General features: G+C 38.9%; 1 protein-coding gene across 15 annotated transcripts in view; it reads right to left on the reverse strand.

Moving 5' to 3' along the window:
- The window catches only part of HACE1 (HECT domain and ankyrin repeat containing E3 ubiquitin protein ligase 1), a 135164-nt gene that overhangs the window by 91318 nt on the left and 27490 nt on the right, over positions 1 to 16356 (reverse strand). The window lies entirely within an intron of this gene.

A 16356-nucleotide genomic window follows, 5' to 3' on the forward strand; every position in this document is an offset into this window, starting at 1 on the left:
ACAAGAGCAAAACTACAACTCAAAAAAAAAAAAAGGAAACAGAACACAAAGTTTGGAAAATGTGCAGCCTGACCATGCAGTAGAAAACAAAAACCCATTTTCTGGGGAGAAATTCAAGCCAGCTGCAGAAGTGTACGTAAGTAACAAGGAGCTGAATGTTAATAACCAAGACAACAGGAAAAATGTCTCCAGGGCATGTCAGAGACCTTCACTGCAGCCCCACACGTCAGAGGCCGGGAGGCCTAGGAGGGGAAAATGGCTTCACAGGCCGGACCCAGGGCCCCACTGCTCTGTGCAGCCTCGGGACTTAGTGCTCTGTGTCCCAGATGCTCCAGCTCCAGCTCCAGCCATGGCTAAAAGGGGCAAAGGTACAGCTCAGGCCACTGCTGTAGAGGGTGCAAGCCCAAGCCTTGAAGCTTCCACGTGGTGTTGTGCCTGCAGGTGTGCAGAAGGCAAGAGATGAGGTTTTGAAACCTCTGCCTAGATTTCAGAGAATGTATGGAAATGCCTGGCTGTCCAGGAGGAAGTCTGCTGCAGGAGTAGAGCCTTCATGGAGAACCTCTACTAGGGCAGTGCAGACAGGAAATGTGGAGTTAGAACCCCACACAGGGCACTGTCTAGTAGAGCTGTGAGAAGAGGGCCACCACCCCCCAGACCCAAGAATAGGAGACCCACTGACAGCTTGCATAGTGCACCTGAAAAAGCCACAGGTACTCAATGTCAGCCTGTGGAAGCAGTCTAGGGGGCAGTACCCTGCTGAGCCACAGGGGTGGAGCTACCCAAGGCCTCAGGATCCCAACCCATGCATCAGTGTGCCCTGGATATGAGACACGGAGTCAAAGGAAATTATTTTGGAGCTTTAAGATTTAATGATAGCCCTGCTAGGTTTCAGACTTGCATGGGGCCTGTAGCCTTTGTGTTTTGGCCAATTTCTCCCACTTGGAGCATTCACTCAATGCCTGTACCCCCATTGTATCTTGGAAGTAACTAACTTGTTTTTTATTTTACAGGCTCATAGGCAGAAGGGACTTATCTGTCTCAGATGAGACTTTGAACTGTGGACTTCTGAGTTAATGTTGAAATTAGTTAAGACTGGAGGACTGTTGAGAAGGGATAATTGTATTTTCCAATACGAGAAGAACATGAGATTTGGGAGGGGTTAGGGGTGGAATGATATGGTTTGGATTTGTGTCCCCGCCAAATCTCACGTCAAATTGGAAGAGGGGTCTGGGGGGAGGTGACTGGATCATAGGGGCAAATTTCTCCCTTGCTGCTCTTGTGATAGTGAATGAGTTCTCACAAGACCTGTAGGTTTAAAAGTGTGTGGCACTTCCCCCTCGCACACACTCTCTCTCTCCTGCTGCCATGTGAAGAAGCTGTCTGATTCCCCTTAACCTTCCACCACGATTGTAAGTTTCCTGAGGCCTTCCAGTCATGTTTCCTGTTAAGCCTGCAGAACTGTGAGTCAATTAAAACTCTTTTCTTCATAAATTACCCAGCCTCAGGTAGTTCTTTATATCAGGTGAAAATGAATTAATATAGAGGAGAAAGAAAGATGGAACTGACAAACTATCTAATGAATCTGTCTTTGTAGAAGAGAGTATGAAGAGATATTTTATAGGAGCATATAGATGAAGAAACGCTGATTCATACAAAGAAAACTGAGCAAACCCAATTATTAACTTCAAGAAAAACAGCCATCCTCAAAAAAGAACGTTATTACAGTTCACTACTTGACTGAGCAGTAAACAATACTTTCTTAACTATATATAACCAATATTGTCTAATCAAAACTTATAAATCATCATTTACCATAACAAGAAATGATTAAATAATATTAAAAGTCATAAACTGAGAAAGAGCCATGGAAGCTTATTATTTGGAAATACATATTAAAGGAAAAGTTTAGAAAGTTGAAAATTGTTGCCTCTGGTGATCATGACTTAACAAAGAGGAAGGGTGGTTTAAGGGACTAGCATTCTTATCAGAAGATTTTAATACTAATAAAATATTTTTAAGACATAGTATTCACATGTCTATTTAAATTTACTTCTACCCCAACATGAATTCTATAATCTATGTAATAAAAACACTGTTATATAAAACTGTATTATAATCTATGTAATTCCTCTAAACTGAAAACAAGTAGTCAACTATAGCTTTCAAATATAAGAAAAACAAGTATTTCGGTCACCATTTTATAAGAGAACGACTACGTGGGCCTTCTAATCATGGCTTTCCTCTGATCATTGACCTAGAAGTGGTGTCTGTAAGGTCCCAAAATAGGAATGAGATGGAAAGTAGCAACGGTGTTCACTACTGTTATAGAAATTACAGAAAATAAGCCTGCCAACCAAAAAAAGCCAGGACCAGATGAATTCACAGCTGAATTCCACCAGATATACAAAGAAAAGCTGCTACCATTCCCATTCAAACTATTCCAAAAAATTGAGAAGGGATTATTCCCTAATTCATTCTATGAAGCCAGCATCATCCTGACACCAAAACCTGGCAGAGATACAATAAAAAAAAATGTCAGACCAATATCCTTGATGGAATTGATGCAAAAATCCCTAACAAAAACACTGGCAAGCAGAATCCAGCAGCACATCAAAAAGCTCATACACCATAATCAAGTAGGCTTCAACCTAAGGATGCAAGGTTGGTTCAACATACACAAATCAATAAATGTGATTCAGCACATAAGCAGAACTAAAGACAAAAACCACATGATTATCTCAACAGATGCAGAAAAGGCTTCTGATAAAATTCAACATCGATTTATGTTTAAAAAAAAAACTTAAAAAACTAGGTATTGAAGGAACATACCTCAAAATAATAAGAACCATCCATGACAAACTCACAGCCAGTATCATAATGAATGGGCAAAACCTGTAAGCATTACCTTGAAAACCAACATAAGACAAGGATGCCATCTCCCACCACCCCTATTCAACATAGTATTGGAGGTTCTGGCCAGGGCAATCAGGCAAGAGAAAAAAACAAAAGCCCAAACAAATAGGAAGAAAAGAAGTCAAACTATCCCTGTTTGCAGATGACATAACACTATATTTGGAAAATACCACAGTCTCAGCCCAAAAGCTTCTTAAGCCAATTAACAACCTCAACAAAGTCTCAGAATACAAAACCAACGTGGAAAAATCACTAGCATTCCTATACACCAAGAGTCAAGCTGAGAGGCAAGTCAAGAATGAACTCCCATTCACAACTGCCACAAAAAGAATTAAAAACCTAGGAATACAACTAAGTAGGGAGGCGAAAGATCTCTACAAGGAGAACTACAAACCACTGATCAAAGATATCAGAGATGACATAAACAAATGGAAAAACATCCCATTCTCATGGACAGGAAGAATCAGTATCAATAAAACGGCTACACTAACCAAAGCAATTTATATAGATTCAATGCTATTCCTATTAAACTACAATTGATGATCTTCACAGAACTAGATAAAACTATTTTAAAATTTATATGGAACCAAAAAAGAGCCCAAATAGACAAGGCAATCCTAAGCAGAAAGAAAAGTTGGAGGCATCACGCTACCCAACTTAAAACTATACTACAGGGATATAGTGAGCAAAACAGTATGGTACTGGTACAAAAACAGACACATAGACCAATGAAACAGAATCTAAAACCCACAAGTAAGACCGCACTCTGACAACTATCTGATCTTCCACAAACCTGACAAAAACAAGCAATGGGTAAAGGATTCCCTATTCAATAAATGGTGTTGTAATAACTGGTTAGCTATAGGAAAACAACTGAAACCCTTCCTTACACCATATACAAAAATTAACTCAAAATGGATTAAAGACTTAAATGTAAAACCCAGGCCAGGTGCAGCAGCTCACGCCTGTAATCCCAGCACTTTGGGAGGCCAAGGCTGGTGGATCACGAGGTCAAGAGTTCGAGACCACCCTGACCAACATGGCAAAACCCCATCTCTACTAAAAATACAAAAATTAGCTGGGAATGGTGGCACATGCCTGTAATCCCAGCTACTCAGGAGGCTGGGGCAGAAAAATCGCTTGAACCCGGGAGGTGGAGTTTGCAGTGAGCCGAGATTGTGCCACTGCACTCCAGCCTGGGCAACAGAGTGAGACTCCGTCTCAAAAAAAAAAAAAAAAAAAAAGTAAAACCCAAAACCATAAAACCCTGGAAAACAATGTAGGCAATACCATTCAGGACTTAGGCACAGGCAAAGATTTCCTGACAAAGACGCTAAAAGCAATTGGAACAAAAGCAAAAATTGAAAGTTGGGATCTAATTAAACTAAAGAGTTTCTGCATAGCGAAAAAAACTATCATCAGAATAAACAGAAAACCTACAGAACAAGAGAAAATTTTTGCAAACTATGCATCTGACAAAAGTCTAATATCCAGCATCTATAAGGAAGTTAAACAAATTTACAAAAAAACAACAACCCCATTAAAAAGTGGGCAAAGGACATGAACAGACACTTCTCAAAAGAAGACATATAGGTGGCCAACAATCATATGAAAGAAAAGCTCAACATCACTGATCATTAGAGAAACGCAAATCAAAACCACAATGAGATACCATCTCACACCAGTCAGAATGGATATTATTAAAAAGTCAAAAAACAACAGATGCTGGCAAGGTTGCAGAGAAAAAGGAAGGCTTAAACACTGTTGGTGAGAGTAAATTATTTCAGCCATTGTAGAAGACAGTGTGGTGATTCCTCAAAGACCTAAAGACAGAAATACCATTTGACCCAGCAATCCCATTACCGGGTATATACCCAAAAGAAATATAAATCATTCTATTATAAAGATACATGCACACATATGTTCACTGCTGCACTATTCACAATAGCAAAGACATGGAATCAACCTAAATGCCCATTGATGGTAGACTGGATAAAGAAAATGAGGTACATATACACCACGGAATACTATGCAGCCATAAAAAAGAACGTGACAATGTCCTTTTCAGGGACATGAATGGAGCTGCAGGTCATTATCCTTAGCAAACTAACACAGGAACAGAAAACCAAATACCACATGTTCTCTCTAATAAGTGGGAGCTCAGTGATGAGAACACATGGATACAGAGGGGAACAATATACACTGAGGCCTTTCAAAGGGGTGGAGGGTGGGAGGAGGGAAAGGAGGAGGCAAAATAACTAATGTATACTAGGCTGCCTACGTGATGAAATAATCTGTACAACAAAGCCCCGTGACACAAGTTTACCTATGTATCAAACCCGTATTTGTACCCCTGAACTTAAAATAAAAGTTAAAAAAAAAGAAATTATAGAAAGTAAGTCTTCAACTCTCAACTGGCTCAGGAGAGATGAAAGCCAGTACACTGAAAATATATATTAGCATCCAATTAAAACCTAGCAGTCCAGAAACTGTAATAAAGTAATTTTAACAAAATATACTATTTACATAAACTATACTGTTAAAACTATGTAATGATATAATGTAAGTAACACTAATATGTACCCAGACAGTGTGCTAATAAGCATTTATCATTTCATTTAATGCATCTTTCGAGGAAGGTGATGTTCTCTTCACTTTTATAAGCAGGAAACTGAGTGTCAAAGAGATCATGTAATTTGTACCCCAACACATAAGTAAACAGTGAAGCAGGGATTAAAACCCAAGTCCATGTTCATAATCACTATTTATCAAAAAGTAGGCATTATAATTCTTCTGAATTCAGATTACTAAATAGTATTTATTTAGTACTAATGGATAATCTGACACATCTTCATAAACTACATTAATCACAGATAATCTAGTAACTCCCTACTAAATAACTATTACAGAGTCAAGCTTAAGTACTTAGACAGCTACTTGTGTATGGTTTTATTTTTATTTTTTTATTTTTTTAATTTATTTTTTTATTGATCATTCTTGGGTGTTTCTCACAGAGGGGGATTTGGCAGGGTCATAGGACAATAGTGGAGGGAAGGTCAGCAGATAAACAAGTGAACAAAGGTCTCTGGTTTTCCTAGGCAGAGGGCCCTGCGGCCTTCCGCAGTGTTTGTGTCCCTGGGTACTTGAGATTAGGGAGTGGTGATGACTCTTAACAAGCATGCTGCCTTCAAGCATCTGTTTAACAAAGCACATCTTGCACCGCCCTTAATCCATTCAACCCTGAGTGGATACAGCACGTTTCAGAGAGCACAGGGTTGGGGGTAAGGTCACAGATCAACAGGATCCCAAGGCAGAAGAATTTTTCTTAGTACAGAACAAAATGAAAAGTCTCCCATGTCTACCTCTTTCTACACAGACACGGCAACCATCCGATTTCTCAATCTTTTCCCCACCTTTCCCCCCTTTCCATTCCACAAAACCGCCATTGTCATCATGGCCCGTTCTCAATGAGCTGTTGGGTACACCTCCCAGACGGGGTGGTGGCCGGGCAGAGGGGCTCCTCACTTCCCAGTAGGGGCGGCCGGGCAGAGGCGCCCCTCACCTCCCGGATGGGGCGGCTGGCCAGGCGGGGGGCTGACCCTCCCACCTCCCTCCCGGACGGGGCGGCTGGCCGGGCGGGGGGCTGACCCCCCACCTCCCTCCCGGACGGGACGGCTGGCCAGGCAGAGGGGCTCCTCACTTCCCAGTAGGGGCGGCCGGGCAGATGCGCCCCTCACCTCCCAGACCGGGCGGCTGGCCGGGCGGGGGGCTGACCCCCCCCACCTCCCTTCCGGACGGGGCGGCTGGCCGGGCGGGGGGCTGATCCCCCCACCTCCCTCCCGGACGGGGCGGCTGGCCGGGCGGGGGGCTGACCCCCCCACCTCCCTCCCGGACGAGGGTATTTTAAACCATGTATTTTTTATAGTGCTTCTGTATTTCTATTTATACTGTAGAGCTTACAATATAAAAACAATTTAGCCATTAGACTAACATACTCTTCTACTGTTCTCATCAAACTGGTGAGACAAACTTGAAGCAAATCATAGAAAAAAAGCATGATTTACAATATAAACTGTCATAGCCTTGTATTTGGTTGGTGAAAAAGTAATTGTGGTTTTTGCTATCACTTTTAATATATCCTACAAAGACATTAATTTTTTTTTAAGAGAGAAAAACACTTGATTAAAAAATTGGGAGGCTGGGCACAACGGTTCACACCTGCAATCCCAGCACTCTGGGAGGCCAGGTGGATCACCTGAGGTCAGGAGTTCAAGATCAGTCTGGCCAACATGGTGAAACACTGTCTCTACTAAAAATACAAAAATTAGTTGGGCATGGCAGTGGGCACCTGTAATCCCAGCTACTTCAGAGGCTGACGCAGGAGAATCGCTTGAACCTGGGAGGCAGAAGTTGCAGTGAGCCAAGATCATGCCACTGCTCCAGACTGGGCAACACAGCGAGACTCTGTCTCAAAAAAAAAAAAAAAATTGGAAATTACTTGTTCCAGCATTTTATTTTCCATTCATAAATCTTTCTACTTTTCTATTTTAAAAAAAAAAAAACAGCCCGATGAAGATCCTCAAAATATGCAACTATTAAAAGAAACATATTTTTAAAGTTTTCAATAGCTGCACTTGCAGATAAAATGTTGCTCCAATCCCCCAATAAAAACCAAAAATCAAAAAACAGAGAAAAACCTACTTCCCTTAGAATTAGGATAAAAATGTATAAAGGAATTTTAAAGAATAAAAAATTGCCTTGCAGCACTGAAGTGAGTGCAAAGTCATCTATCTTTGTGAATTAAAAAAAAAAAAGATGTTTGCTGGCGGTTTTCTTTTTGTAAAAGCTCTAAAATAGGAAGGGAAAGGAAAATGCAGAATTCAGTCAATTATTGATTAAATGGCATAATAAGAAAAGCTGCTAGAAAGTCACAGACAACCTGAATCACAGTTTTAAGAAACTCTCCAGTCATTTCTCTGAGGACAGCAAGTAAAGATAATTCAAGTACAGAAGGAACCTAAAATGTACTCACCTCAACAATTAGCAGACTGCACAGTGATGAGTAGTAAGGATAATAAGGAAGGTCTACTTAGTGTTAGGCGAGGGGACAGAGGCTGTTAACACTTATCCAACCCATCCCATTACTAGTCTGGCTGTTTCTACTGAGCCTTGTTCGGAAGGTGAGCCCTCCCAAGTCTCTTACTACTCCTTAATTGGACACACAGTAGTGTGCAAAATGGAGTCTCATTCTCAAATAATCCAGAGTAACAATATTTCAGTGGTAAAGCAAAAGGTCTAACCACAGTAACAAATTATTTTCTTGTTGACAATACACACATACGATATTGAGATATCATGAATGATAAACAGCTATGTAGAACTATAATGACGTATTTATTGCCTGGTCTTAACAACTGGAATTTAACAACGGAGTTTCAAGACTCCACATACACTCTTCCAAAGTGCTACAAGATAATCAATGTTTTCAACTATGTGAAAACTATTCATGTGTGCCCAAAGGTTAAAACTTAGATAGATGAAAATGTACTCTGAACATTTATTAAGTTAAAATAAATACATAAAGGCTCTTGAAGAAACAACACTACCTGAGAGTTTTAAATTGTATCAAAGCATAAGGCACAACATAATTCAAGAGAATAAATTCTGGATTAAACTTTTAAAATCCCTAAGGATTCTCAAAAGGAGAAATTTTCAGCAATAGATACAAACAGATACAACCTTCTGTAAGAATCAACACTATCAATATACACTCCACTTAAAGATATAAAAGGAAAAAAGTGACAAACATTTAGAAATGCAAAGAAGGCCGGGCACGGTGGCTCACACCTGTAATCCCAACACTTAGGGAGGCCGAGGCGGGCAGATCACTAGGTCAGGAGATTGAGACCATCCTGGCTAACACGGTGAAACCCCGTCTCTACTAAAAAAAAAAAAAAAAAATACAAAAAATTAGCCGGGCGTGGTGGCGGGCGCCTGTAGTCCCAGCTACGCGGGAGGCCGAGGCAGGAGAATGGAGTGAACCCGGGAGGCGGAGCTTGCAGTGAGCTGAGATGCGCCACTGTGCTCCAGCCTGGGCGACAGAGCAAGACTCCGTCTCAAAAAAAAAGAAAAAAAGAAATGCAAAGAAAATGGCAGAATATATGGATCAAAATGATCCTGCATTTGAGTGGTTTTGAGGCAGGAGAATAGGGTCTGGAGTCAGGGAACCTAAGGCCACTTCACCCTGACTTCCTAGAAATAAACTGAAAGGAAAACCCTAACTTTCCACGCCTAAGTAACAAAAGGACCAGAGACCTTTGCAAACCCCCAGCTCTTTGCGAGGCAGATGGGAAATTGAAAGTACCACTGATTGGTTGTAAAAAGCAACCAATCAGACGTTTGCATAGGAGTCTAACTCTGTAACTTCACTTCAGCCTCGGACTGGTTGCACACAGCAACCAACCTCTGATTGGCTGCACATAGCAACCAATCAGACTAACTGAAGGTAGTTATGTGCAAGCAATCAGACTGAGGGCCAAGTCTTCAAATGCACAGAAGTGCAACTTTGTAACTTCACTTTAGCCTCTGATTAGTTGCTTCCCACAACCAATCAGATGTTTGCATAGGGGTGTGACCTTTGTAATTTCAGCCTCTGATTGATTGCAGGCCACCATTTCATTTACATGAGGCGAACACCAAGTGGCCAATGGGAAACATATACGGGGTATTTAGACCCCAGAAGATTCTGTATCCAGAACCTTGAGCAGCTGCTGGGGCCAATTCCCACCCCATGGAGTATACTTTTGTTTTCAATAAATATCTGCTTTTGCTGCTTCATTACTTGTTTGTGTATTTTGTCCAATTCTTTGTTCAAAATGCCAAGAATCTGGACACCCTCCACCAGTTTCTTCCATCTTTCAACAAAAATCTATACCCATTATGTGCTATGCCCTCTTCTAGATAATGTGTTATGCACTACTCTAAATCAGGAACCAGGCCACACAGCAGGAGGTGAGTGGCAGGCAAGTGAACATCACTATCTGAGCTCTGCCTCCTGTCGGATCAGCAGCAACATTTGATTCTCATAGGAGCATGAACTCTATTGTAAGCTGCCCATGAAAGGGATCTAGGCACAAGTTCCTTGTGAGAATCTAATGCCTGATGATCTGAAGTGGAACAGTTTCATCCCAAAACCATCCCCTCGACTTCTGACTGTGGAAAACTGGTCTTCCATGAAACTGGGCCCTAGTGCCAAAAAGGTTAGAGACCACTGCTCTAAATTATGTGCTATGCACGACTCTAGATACTCGAGTTACAACAATGAACAAAACAGACAAAAAAACCTGCCTTCAAGAAGTTTATAGTAGAAAGGGAAGATAAAGTGACAAGATGTAAATAAACAAAATTTGTAGTGTACTAGATGGTGATCAGTGCTATCCAGAAAAATAAACCAGGATTTTCTATGATTTGGATTCAATTTATTTTAGCAAATTTCTTGCCCCTAAAATCCCACAAATACTTCTGTGAAAAATGCACTGATCTATAAGCCATGAAGTCCAAAAAACCTTACAATTGTGATTTACAATGATGGTCATACCTTCTATTTTTAAAATTATATGGCTTCTCATTTACTTGCTTAAATTAAGCGCAGTGGCTTACAATTTACTAAATGCAAACACGTAAAAGCATGCCAACATAAATAGGTGACTGATAAATGATTACCTATGTATTTTTCAAGTTAATATACATAATTTTAAGAGCTACGCTACATTAATATACATAATTTTAACAGCTATATGCCTAAAACTGGATCGACAAAACAGACTTTTAAAAAAATTTAGAATTGCAAATTCCCTGCCCAATTCCGCCCCTTCTCTCCCCACCAAAAAAAACTATCTATTCCCCTAGTCATTGATTATCTGGAATGGGGTTCCCTCCTCCTTACAGAATAAGAAACTATTGCGGAGGAACCGAAAAAGAAAAGCATAGGGGATTTTCATATGGCCTTCAAGAGATCCTTAAGAAGAAATAACATATTTCAACAGACTTCATAACCTTTCAAGTGATAAAACAATATCCTGAGTGGAAAACGAACATACAAACCTAATGTGTAGGTCAATCTCAAGTCATTTAATTGAAGGCAGTGACTAACCAAGACCACCTGTGCCCAATACACTGATAAATTACAAAGCAAGAAATCCAAGGCAGCCCTACTTTATCAATGTCAACTCTCAAAACACTGATCAAAGTAAAAAGGAATAGATATTCAATAATAAAACTCTAAGTAAAAATCAAAGTTGTGGTATTATCACTAGCTAAAAGGAGACCAAACAACAAAAAAAGTGTCCTTACTTAATTTTTTTATTAAAAATAATTCTGATGACATGAGTTATTGGCAATGCACAAATAACTTATACACTAAGTAAAACTCCCAACTCACTAATCAGTGACTGGTTTATACACGTCTTCTCTAAAAACCTGTCCACCTTCACCTATTGAGAACTTTGAACTCTTACATAGTATCCGGCAAAAATCATTATCATCTGGTTGTGTTATAAAAGTAACAATGGTAAGAGAACTTTCTACTATTTGTTTCAACTTCTTAGAAATGATTAAAGGAGAATTCTAGCCTTAGAATAAATACAATTACTCTGACCCTAGAAATATACTCTGAAATGTTAGTCTACCTACCTCTGTGCCTCAGGCTGAATCTAATTAATGTCTGGAAAATGTTTTCAATTAAGTTTACATGGCTGTCCGTAACTGGATGAAAAACTTGGAAGCTGGCTAAAGATACCAAGAGAGCTGACTGAACGTAGTTGAGCACTGTTCCTTAACAAGTCTATGATTTTAGTAAAAAAATGCAGTCAGTTCTATCTAATATAGTCTATTATACTAAGGGTTCAACTATCATTTCATGTTGTTTGTGAAGCTTTGTATTTAGTTACATAAACTTAATAAGGTTTATTCTGATAAAAGTGAAATTTATTTTTAAATAAATTACAAATTAGTCCCTAACTAATCCTGCCATGTAATCTAACTTACAGAAATTTAGACTGAACTATTTGACAGTTCTCTACGGTTTCTAAATCCACGTTATTCTGAGAAGACTGTAATTAATCATTTTTGGCAATTCAACATATTTATAAATCTTAAAGAAAAAGTTACCAAAAACTAGGTTTAATTTATGGTCCAAAAAGTGTTAATAAATTATACCTACAGAGAATAGTGTTAGGTTTTACTCAACTTGCTAAAACTGAAATTAAAAAACAACACACTGGGCCCAGCTTCTTGTATAAGCATAAATAAATAAAGGGTCTAGACACTGATCTGTGTACTTTTACAGAATCACATCACACATATTAATAACAATCATAATAGCAGTAGGTATTATTGCTGTTAAATGCCTTCCAAAGTGTTCACATTTTCCTTAATTATATCACCAGTAAAATTATATCTCCAGTTGAATAACCAAACTTTGAAATGATTTTTTGAAATCAGTATCCAAAGACATACCAGAATTCTGGTATTATACAGCTAAGAATGGAGTTTAACAGTTGATCTAAGAAAAGTTATATAAAAATAAAATTATTAAGAAGTTGTTATGATTCCTTTCATCTGATCAATATTAAATACGGATAGAAGTAGTTTAAAATCATGGTGCTATTATGCTACAATGACAAAAAACAGAGTGCACTCTTCAACTGCCCAAACCACTTCCTTCCAAGAGGAAAATGAGACCTTTATCATGTTTACCTCTAATGCAACAGCTGCATCTATATGAAATCATATTTAAGACTACTCAATTTCTTAGTTATGACAAAAATGAATCTTCCGAATCTTTTATCCTTAAAAAATGTAATATAAATTTGAAAAAGCACTTCTTGTCATTGAAGCAAGAATATAGCATTTAGCTATATATTCTACAAAGTTTTAGGGCGCTTAGCTAGTTGCTCAAAATGTTTTCATGCACTCCTCAGATTTACTCTAAAATGAGATTAGAAGGCGAATTTCAGAGGATTTATCATCCATGCCTCTTTGAAAAGAGCTCATGTGCTTTATTTCTTAATGGAATTTCTTCCCCATTTAAAGTTTTCTATTTTATTCTATAAAATATATATAATCAGAATTATGTAAGCTCCTAAGCTTAAAAATAAAATATTGAAACTTACATCCACTGGTATATGTCTACATGGACACCAGTTCTGAACAACAAAAAGGCCATTCTGACTTGCCACTGAGTCACTAGGATACCTGACAAAGCATTATACACTCAGTGTTCAACTTACGGAAAGATATACAAATGGTTTTTAATAAATCAGTAACCTTTATCCTATAACATCATATTTCATAGCCCAGTAAATCACATGCAACTCAAGATAAAACAATACACTTATACACTGAGATGTGAACGTGTCCCAGAAATATATGAGTAATTCTGAAACAGGCAGTGTTAGCACAACTATGAACACAGATTTGTAGAACTATAATTCAGCCAGGAGGCAAAGAAATAGACTAATTTTTCAAGATTCCCTCTTGACCTAATTGAAAAAGGAATAAAGATACATACAATGATTCAGAAAATAATCAGTGCTAAGCATTCCCTTTATGTTTATATGATCATCATAGGTAACGATCCAGAAAATAATCAGTGCTAAGCATTCCCTTTACCTGTATATGATCATTGCAGGTAACTATAATTGACCAACTATGACAGAATAAATCCCGTTGGCCATTACATAATCAACCACAGGTCAACATGACTTTTTGTACCCCTCCTCCTCTACTCTGTCTGCAAAATCTCATTCTGTGAAACTCATCACCACAATGAAGTCAGACTCCCTATAAATCTTCTGAGAATACAATTGTTCAAAGGCATCTGACTATGAGGAATTCTCCATTATTTTACCACACTTGCTTTAGGTTGTAAACCATATGGAGTATATTATACTTATACCACCTAATTTTCAGTAACTTCAGAAGGCAATTCTAAATTTTTAATGCAGCCTGTAATGCACATGTTTTGAACAAGGTTTTCTTAGTAATTCTTGCTTCTATACTGGTTCGAAGCAGCTAAAATTAGCTTTTATAAATCTTTTTCTAATCTGAATCCCAGTATTTTCCTATCCAAGTTCCTGGGCAACAGGTAGGGTGTGCAAGTCTTAGTAAATGACACTCTGCTCATCTGTTATAGCAAAGGGTGTTTATATTAAAGTAGGTGCTCTTCTGTCCTCTGAGAGCTATCGGCTAGACTCATTCTCTAATATGCAATAGTGCCTTAAAAACCTGGGTCACTCAAGATTAGGACATTTCACATCTTTTTTTCCCACATAGAATACGTTTTAAATTTAATAATATTGACTCTAAGTAAAAACTAATGAGAAGAATATACTTGAAAACACTGCATTGGTTTTCAGATGATAAAAGACAAAAAATGCAAATGAACAATGGTGTCCAGAAAAAAATTCCAGGAAACAGAAAAAGGATCCTATAACCCTCCATTTTTCCAACACCATATTAAACATAAGACAATGTCACCTTTGCCTACTATCTTGAAGAAGTCCAATATTCTGTGAATTGTGATCATACATCCTGAAACCAGGTTAAGGAAAAAGTGTTTGAAGAGATAAAAATCCAGATTCCACTAGGAATTCTCCCTTCTCCCAACAAGAGATAAGACTCAGAAAGTTTATAACCAAAAAAATAAACAAACTTTGTATCCTTGTAGTTAATGGTACTGACTTTGAGTTGGTTTTGTTGTTGTTATTATGGTCAGCAAGAAAATAAATTACATTCCTTTTTTTTTTTTTTGAAGAGACGAGGTGCAGTGGTAATTCACTAGCATGATCCCACAAACAGACCAGCATGCGGGTTTTGACTTGCTGTTTCTGACCTGGTCTGGTTCACCTCTCCTTAAGCAATCTGGCATCCTGAGAGGTCACCATATTCATGCCAAACTTAGTGTGGACATCCAACCAGCATAGTGCACTACAACCCACAACTCCTGGGCAAAGGGATCTCTTCACCTAATCTTGACCTCTCCACCTCAGCCTCCCAAACAGCTGAGACTACTGGCACACACCTGTACATTCTATTACCAATAATGTTAAATGTTAAAAAGAAAAAAAACTTAAAAACATAAACAAGGTAGAAAATTATAGCAAAGCAGAAATTCAATCTAAAATCTTAAACTCTCAATCTTTATATAAGGCAGTAAAGTCTCTTAATGAGAGAGAAATAGCAATTTCAAAAGCCAAATGTCTGGACACAGGAATAACAGGAAAGCATTGTCATAAAACAAATGCATGATTTTAGAAACCTAGAGTAAGAAAGAAAATAGCCAGGCACGGTGGCTCACACCTGTAATCCCAGCACTTTGGGAGGCTGAGGCAGGCAGATCACTTGAGACCAGGAATTCAAGATCAGCCTGGCCACCATGGCAAAACCCCATCTCTACTAAAAATACAAAAAGTAGCTGGGTGTGGTGGCACACACCTGTAATCCCAGCTACTTAGGAGGCTGAGGCACAAGGATCACTTAAACCTGGGAGGCAGAGGTTGCAGTAAGCTGAGATTATGCCACTGCACTCCAGCCTGGGTGACAGAGCAAGCCTCCGTCTCAAAAAAAAAAAAAAGAAAAGAAAGAGGCCGGGCGCGGTGGCTCACGCCTGTAATCCCAGCATTTTAGGAGGCCGAGGCAGGCGGATCATGAGGTCGGGAGATTGAGACCATCCTGGCTAACACGGTGAAACCCCATCTCTACTAAAAATACAAAAAATTAGCCGGGCGTGGTGGCCGGTCCCTGTAGTCCCAGCCACTCGGGAGGCTGAGGCAGGAGAATGGCATGAACCCGGGAGGCGGAGCTTGCAGTGAGCCGAGATGGTGCCACTGCACTCCAGCCTGGGGGACAGAGTGAGACTCCATCAAAAAAAAGAGAGAGAAAGAGAAGAGAAGAGAAGAGAAGAGAAGAGAAGAGAAGAGAAGAGAAGAGAAGAGAAGAGAAGAGAAGAGAGGAAGGAAGGAAGGAAGGAAGGAAGGAAGGAAGGAAGAAGAAAGAAAAGAAAGAAAGAAAAGAACTGTTACTTGTACCATACACAATGCAAGTAGAAAAATAGGATAACCTGACTCATACTATTAACCAGTGTCATTGCTCACTTTCCTCACTATCTAATCTCCAAAATTGAGGCTTAACAGCAAAAGATAAAATAAAATATGAAGTTTTATTTGCTAAAACTGAGAACAGAATGAACATTATAAATGTTAAAATTAAACGTGAATATACTACATTTAAAAATTTAGTATGTTTGGCTATTAAAACCTATGAATTGGAAATAAAATCAAAATGCAAATTACAAATATTTTGAACAGATATAAAAGCACTATTTTCCTGCTTTTTGTTGTTGTTGTTGTTGTTTGATACAGGCTCTCACTCTGTCACCCAGGC

The sequence above is a fragment of the Gorilla gorilla genome, chromosome 5, assembly GCF_029281585.2.
Source record: "Gorilla gorilla gorilla isolate KB3781 chromosome 5, NHGRI_mGorGor1-v2.1_pri, whole genome shotgun sequence".
Lineage (NCBI taxonomy): Eukaryota > Metazoa > Chordata > Mammalia > Primates > Hominidae > Gorilla > Gorilla gorilla.